Source organism: Phyllostomus hastatus, unplaced genomic scaffold (assembly GCF_019186645.2).
Source record: "Phyllostomus hastatus isolate PE091 unplaced genomic scaffold, TTU_PhHast_1.1 phas_scaffold_21, whole genome shotgun sequence".
Taxonomy (NCBI): domain Eukaryota; kingdom Metazoa; phylum Chordata; class Mammalia; order Chiroptera; family Phyllostomidae; genus Phyllostomus; species Phyllostomus hastatus.
This window is the reverse complement of record NW_025334017.1, coordinates 2,384,268-2,392,405: the sequence shown is the minus strand read 5'-3', so window position 1 is coordinate 2,392,405 and position 8,138 is coordinate 2,384,268. Positions and strand designations below refer to the sequence as shown.

Below are 8,138 nucleotides of genomic sequence, written 5' to 3'. Positions count from 1 at the left end.
GTTGCAGAGGTCTGGCTGTCTTCTCATTGTATTTCACATGGCTAAAAGAGAGCTAAAGCACTCTTTATTGTCTCTTATACAAGGACATTAATCCCATTCATGAGGACTCCATCTTCATGACTTAGTTAGCCCTTGGCACAATGCTGGTTCTCTTGGGCAGGGATCTGAGCAGGCATCTCTCCTTCCCATTGTTGACAGGAAACCCCAAAGGTATTGCAACTTCCACACCATGATGTGCCTAGTACTTGAGTCAGAGATGAGTAATAGGTTCACCTCCATGCAGCATGCAAAAAGTGTGGCCAGCCTGGGGCTGACCAACAGCACCTGCTCTGCCCAAAGTCAGGTGAATCAAAAGCAGATCCTCGAAGGAGTACCCCACTTAGGCCCATGTATGTAGCAGGGAAGTGGAGAAGGGGTCAGAATCCTGGATGTTCAGTAATATTTGAATTTTAGATTGAATTTTTAGTATATCTCATGCCATATTTGGGACACACTTATACTTGAAAACGATTCATTGTTTATATGAAATTCAAATGTATCTGGCCATGCTGTTTAATTTTTTTTATTTTTGCTAAATATGGCAACCTTACACCTGGATACCAAGAGCTGGGGAAGTGGACCATAAAGAACAGATCCTAGATACACCATGGTTTTGGTAGGAAAGACTTGTCCCACTGGTTGTGAGTTTTTTCAGCCCCTCGCCCAGGAGACCACTGTAGTTGGCAGCCCCTGCTCCACTGTAACCTTGTGTGATGAAAAGGTGGTGATCAGTAATGCTATGTTGGAAGAGATGCAACAGGACTCTGTGGAATGTACTACTAAGGTATTGGAAAAATATAACATAGAGAAGGATATTGTGACCCATATTAAGAAGGAGTTTGACAAGAAGTATAACCCCACCTGCCTCTGGATTGTAGGGAGGAACTTTGGTAGTTAAACCATGAAACATGACACATGAAACCAAATAGTTCAACTACTTCTACTTGGGCCAAGTGGCCATTCTCTTGTTCAAATATGGTTAAAAGTGGACTGTACCACACACCCAGTGATCCATCCAAAAATAAGGATTGCATCCTAAATTCCAAATACCAGAGACTGATATCTCAGCCTTGCCTAAAGGAACACCTTGATCTTGAACCTTTATTTTGTTGTTTTGTACAGCACATTCTCTATACTTATTTGTTGTGGTTATAAAACAGTTAGCAAAACAGTTTATGTTTGTGTATATTTTCTATTTCATACCTCTCTGCTCTATGTTTTTCCCCTTCAAAATCCATCCTTTTCCCCCAAAATAAATCTTTTGGAGGAAAAAAAAACAGATCCTGAGGAGGCAGGGAGGCTTGTGAGCCAAGGCCTCAAGCTTCTGGCCCACACTCCACTGATGTCACTTAGAGAATACAAATTCAAATATAAAATTATTAATAATTTTAAAATGGTAGCCACAGAGTACTAATCTTAAAAATAGGGCCCTTCTGAGTATGGGATCCTGAGCAACTGCCTAGGTAACATGAGCAGGAAGCCTAGAAAATGAGCTCATTAAACACTCTTTTTTGCCTTAAGCTAGGATGAGTTCATTTCTACTTGCTCACAAGAGGATTCTAATTAATATACCAATATTTATATTTGCAAATCAAAAGGCCAAATTTATGCATTTATAGTAGCAATGGAACTTGTAAGATATACAGTTTCATGATCATTTTTATTCTCTTCTCTACAGAAAATATTTCTCTCTAAGTAACCTAGAACTGTACTGTACTCAAGAAATTCTGAAAAATTCTTATTTTTCCTTATTCCTTTTTTAATCTCCAGGCAGAATATCATCCTCCTGTCTTGACATTTAAAAAGGTCACTATTAATTAAAACAAGTTTATCAAGTTATATTTGTATTGCCTTCTTGAGAATTTTTTCATGTGATTTGAAAGGTTCTCTTCCTACTCTTTTCAGTAACAAATGATCTTTTAAGGTAATTTTTCTATTTTTATTTCACCATCAAATCCTAAGGGTACACACTAGTTAGGTGTACATCACTCTTGCACAAAATTTCATTTAAAGGAATTTGCAATTGGCAATACTGCCTCCCCCATAGTTCATCTCACCAGAAATAACTATTTGAATCAAATAGGAAAAAATTGGGTTGAATTCATTTGTCACACAAACTTACAATGTTAGGTGTCAAATTCTGCAATAAACCAAGGGGAATTATTCCCAGTTTACTAGCCAAGGGAATAGCATTATTGACTATTTAATAATTGTCCTTTCATTGCTTATATCCACTTTTAAAATGGATTTCCAGACTGTTGAAATCAATATGCCCCCTTCAAATTTAGAAGGGAGTTCAATATCTGAGCCTTACTCCTCACATGGAAATAATGACAGCAGAGGGTGATTAGAAAGTGGAGAAGGAGGCAGGAGCTCTCCACTTCCTTGATTCAATTCCCTGAGGCCTAAGAATTGATATTAAAGTAACAAGAAAATAATGCCATGAATTTATAAAATTAATAAACTATCTCCAATAAATTTAATAGTTCTATTTTTAATATTAACAAAATTTGTGAATAACATGAAAACAACAGATGTTCTCATTTGGAACTCTACCAATGTATCAAATATATTAACAACTTTTAAAAATTTACTTGCAAAATTATGACGCTAAATGGTACTATCAGTCATAGAAGCATCCTGAAAGGACCATGACTATACCACCAAAACAATTGGATGACTCATTAATTTGGAGAAAAAACACTATGCTTTTTGATATACTATTTTTGGTCATTGTTCAGTTTTTTATCAAGAATATTCACAATATCCACTTCATCATCATTCTCAAATATTCATTTGTGTGTATTATCCCTCTGTTCCCATTCCCACCTGGCTAGACAACCTCATTAACTCACTAACATTTTCCCTTGTTTTTTACTTACCAGGAATGGTTAAAACACAACACTGAGCAAGTCCAGCTTTACTTGAAAAAAAGAGAAGGCCTATATCTTAATCAGCTCTGGCTACTATAACAAAATTTCATAGACTGTGTGGCTTAAAAAACAATCATTTAAGTCTCACCATTTCAAAGAGTGGCAAGTTCAAGATCAAGGTGTTGGGATCCAAGATGGCAGCAGAGTAGGTAGATCTTACACGTACCTCCTCCCAAGACCAAACTGGAATTACAACTAAAATATAGAACAATCATCCTGAATAACCAATTGAAGACTAGCTGATCGGAAGTCTTATCACCAAGGACTTACAGAAGAAATGACATGGAAACTGATAGGCAAGGTAGAGACATGAAAAGGGCAGCCCCACTCTTGTGGGTGTTAGCTGACATGTTGAAGGGATGTGTCAGCTGAAAAGGTTACCCTTGAGGAGCTGGGGTCTCAACCCCACACTGGACTCCCCAGCCGAGAACACCAGAGCTGGAAAAAGGTACCCCCATAACATTTGCCGTGACAATCATCAAAGATTCTATCTGCCAGAAATAAAGGCATCCTCTTAAAGGACCAATGCACAAAATCTTATTTGCAGTCACTCACCCTGGGCCCTGGTGAAAGAAAGGCAGAGTAAACTGAAGTTGCCTGAGAAGAGTCTAGGATTTATGCCTCTGGGTAGAGAGCTGGGGGAACAGCCAAAATGATCCCTGTGCTGAACCATTCTTCTTTACTGAAGATGCCATCTTTCTTGAGTGGAGCTCTCCCCTTCATGTGACATGAGCCTGGGGGAATGCTCCACCCTTTGGACTCCCTGCCAACCCATGCTGCTAATCTCTCCAGCCTGCTGAGGAGTCAGCTGTCTGGGCTGGAATGTAGAATTCTGGACAGACTCGGGAGATATCAACAACTGAATGGTGTGGCTTTTGGGTAGGCACCACTCCCCCTGCTTTCCTGTGGAGTTGGCTGGTGCCTCCCACTCACAGGAGATACAGTAGCCCCACCTTTCTGGCCCCCACCAGCTTCCATCTCCCAACTCCTGGTGGTAATGCCCTGTCAAGGTCTGGGCAGAATCCAAGAAAGACTGAGTTGTGTGGCTCTTGGATCAGGTCATTTCTCCTGCCCCACCCCACCCCACATACCTGACTGGTGCAGAGTGTTCCCTTCACACAGCCAAATCATGGCATATTTGGGCCTGGTGAACTCTGCTGACTTTACCCTGATGACTCCCTGAGGCTTTGCTCCACCACAAAGGTATGTGAGCACTCAGTGGATGGCATCTAGACTTGGTATACCTTGGGACATTTGCTGAGTAGCTTCAGACCCAGCACTGGCATTGAGTTTAAAACTGTATTAATCTAGCGAACACCACTTGCTCCTACCTGGTGACTCAATGAACACCTACCTCTTGCAATTCAAGTACTGCCAGAGGCTCTTACAATGACTGGGCTTATAGAGAGACACAGATAGAGGCAGATCTCAGAGTGCCTTGGAATTTTTGTTGACCTGCACCCAGGCCAGGTGCTGGTAAAAGCCAACCTTAGTGTGCAGAGCTTGATCCTTCTTGCACACACCCAGGCCCAGATGAGGCAGTCACAAACTGTACATTGGTCTGTAGCTGCAAACAGGTTGTCAGGGGCTAGTCACAAGAGGTGTCTGATATTGGCCTGAACCAGAGTCCCTCCCAAAAGGGCCCAGAACCAGCACACCCAGTGGCCAGCTTCAGACAACAGAGAGGGATCCGATTACTTTTCATAAGTGGCACACCCAAAGGGAGATATCAGCAGACATCATATTTTGTTGAGGCAAATTCCATTTCATGCATTCAGCACCTTCACAGTAACTTATACATGGTGGTTGATGTCAATCCTCAGAATCAGCCAGCCTGAGGATCGACTCCATGCATGAGTAACCCAATAGAAATCAAGATTCGATTACAACAGGTGGGCCCACAAAACCCACATAAGAAATATTCCTGGAGCACCCAGCTCAGATGATCAAGGAGACTGCACCACTGGGTCCCACAAGACACCTACTATAAGTCCACCCTACCAAGACAGAAAGTCATAACAAATCTACCTTATACATAGACACATACAGAAAACAGCAGCCAAAATGGGTAGAAAAAGAAACATTCACCAAGTGAAGGAACAGGACAAATCTCCAGAAAAAGAGCTAAATAAAATAGAGGCAAGCAATTTAACAAACACAGAGTTAAAAAAAATGGATGATTAAGAAATTTAGTGATAATGTCAACAAAAAAGAGAGCAAGCATAATAAAAGACATAGAAACCATAAAAAAACCAGTCAGAAATAAAGAATACAATATCTGAAATGAAGCATACACTAGGAAAAATAAACAGTAGGTTGAATAAAGCAAAAAATTCAAATAAGCAATTTGGAAGAGAAGGTAGCAAAAAACACCCAATTATAACAGCAAAAAGAAAATAAGAATTAAACAAAAAGTGAGGATAGTTTAAGTTTAAGGGACCTTTGTGAAAACATAAAAGATAACAACATCTGCATTACAAGGGTACCAGAAGAAGAAGAGAAAGCAAGGGACTGAGAACTTATTTGAAGAAAAAAATGACTGAAAACTTCCCTAACTAGATGAGAGAAAAAGACACACAAGCTGAAGAAGTGCAGAGGCTCCCAAACAAGATGAACTCAAAGAGGCCCGAACCAAGACTCATTATAATTAAATTGGTAAAGATTAAAGACAGAGAGAGTCTTAAAAACATTAACAGAAAGACAGTTATTTATCAACAAGGGAACTCCATATGACTGTCAGCTGATTTCTCAACAGAAACAATTCAAGCCAGAAGGGATTGGCATGAATATTCAAAGTGCTGCAATGCAAGGACCTACAACAAAGACTATTTTATCAAGCAAGGTTATCATTTAAAATTAAAGAACTAAAGAGCCTCACAGACAAGAAAAAGTTGAAGGGCTTTATTATTACCAAACCAGTATTATGAGAAATGTTAAAGTATGTTCTTTAAGAAGAGGGAGGAGAAAAAGGAGGAGAAGGAAGAGAAGGAGGAGGAGAAGGAAGAGAAGAAGAAGAAGGAAGAAGAGAAAGAGGAGGAAGAAGAGGATGAAGAAGTAAAAGGAGAAGGAGGAGGAAGCACAGGAGCATAGTTATAAAATTAGAATAGCAGTAACTATGTATACCTGTCAATAACCACTTTAAATGTAAATGGCTTAAGTGCTCCAATCAAAAGACTTAGGGTCACTGAATGGATAGGAAAACAATACCCATATATATGCTGTCTACAAGAGACCCAAAACAAAACAAAAGATATACACAGACTGAAAGTAAAGGAATGGGAAAAGATACTTCATGAAAATAAAAAACAAAAAGCTGGGATAGAGATACTTAGACAAAATAAACTTCAAAACAAAGACCATAACAAGAGACAAAGGACACTGCATAATTCTAAAAGGATTAATCCAACAAGAGGATATATCCTTTGTAAAAATTTATGCATCCATCATAGGGGCACCTACATATGTAAAGCAAATCTTCATGGACATAAAGGGAGAGACTGATTTGGGAAGATGGCAGTGAGGTAAGAGAGAGCTGAGCCCAGTTCCCCCTGTTCCCAGCTGGAACACATAGCTGATCTTCTGAGGAACAGAGTGAACAGCCAACAGAAAATCTCAGCTTATATGAACTTTGGAGCCCAAAAATTGTAGAGGACATTGAACAGACAGTGAGGAAATTATGTTGGGACAGTAAGGTCCCTGGGATCTATGCAGGGACCTTGGCCACTGTGGCCCCTGGTCCAGTGCCTGCTGCAGGATAGGGGGAGGAGAGTTATATTGCCAGCTCCCTCTCCTACTAGAGCAAGGAGCGTAGCCCAGCACTAGGAGTGACCTGGATGCTGGAAGTCACTGGGGGGAATAGAGATGAAGTGGGAGACACACAGTGATGGTATACATCTGCTGGGACTGTGGGCGCTGGCATCAGAGAAATTGGCGAGTTGGGCAATACCTGGAAAAGGAAAGAGTTGGACCATCTTGGACCCTAACTCAGATAATGTCCAGACTGGTTAGAAAGTTGGGTGTGTAAAAAGCCATGCAATTGTTAAGAACAGCAGGCAGCTGCTTTGTAAGGAACACTTGAGCAGTGGCTGGCACAGTCTGAGGGTGATTTCAGCTGTGTGTGCCCAGAGACTGAGTGGCTAAGTGGAACAGTGTGCCTGAGCTTGACTCGTGCTGTGTGCCCAGAAACTGAGTGGCTGATTTTAGCCTAGCAGCTCACAGAGGAACTAGGCCAGAGACCGGGCAACTGTGAATATTGCAACCCAGACTTGGTCCCTATGCTCTCAAAACCATAGGAAGGGAGAAAAGCAAAGCCCAGCCCCACTCTTCCTGGGGCATCCAGGAACACCAGCATAACTTGCTGAACAAGTTTAAAGTCAGCAGGAGGCTTATTTTTTTCTTTCCTCTCTCTTTTTTTCCTTTTTTTTTCTTTCCCCAAGTGAGACAATAAGACATGGAGTTATCAAGGGTCCAGAAACAGATCCAAAGGGGGTGAACAAGGCTAATATAGGAGACCGTTCTGCGTGGAGTGGGCCCAGCTCTCACTCAGAGATGCACAGGATACATGCCCATGGATAGGTTCTCCTGTGGGAAATCAGGCCTGCATTGTACCTAGACTGCTATGAGACTTGCTTTAGCTAAAACTCCTTCACCCTGGATTGAGACAGCAAGTGCTTACTGTAACTTCCTAAAATCCATGCTAAACCTTCCAATGATGAATGTAACCAGTTCAACCACTTTTCCCTTTGCATCTGCAAATATCCTTCTTCTGCATTTGCAAATATCCTTCTGTGATGTGATTAGAGGCATCATCTCCTTTGAACCTATGCATAGTAAATGAGGACCATCATGTAACAAGCCCAGAAAAAAAATAAAGGCCTATAAGCCAGGGGCCAAGGCTTTTTCTCCTCTTGAAAGAGAAGCCATTTTGTCCCTTTTCCTCCACCAGACTTGGTAGTCCATGTGAATTTCTTGCACCTCACCCACAATGTGGCAGACCCCACGAGCCTGGGTCCACATCAGGCTAACCCCCAAAATTGAGAAACTGAGACAAATGTCACTTTGCTATCCCATAGAGCTAGCATTTTATTGTTTATGTGTATTATTATTTTTCATTATTTTTACTTTTATTTTTTGTTTTTAATTTCTCTTCCTTGTGTTTAGTTTTCC

General features: G+C 40.9%; 1 pseudogene; it reads left to right on the top strand.

The window, feature by feature from the left end:
• Nucleotides 1-646: 646 nt before the first annotated feature.
• On the top strand, nt 647-1,022 carry LOC123833233 (annotated as a pseudogene).
• Nucleotides 1,023-8,138: the final 7,116 nt, after the last annotated feature.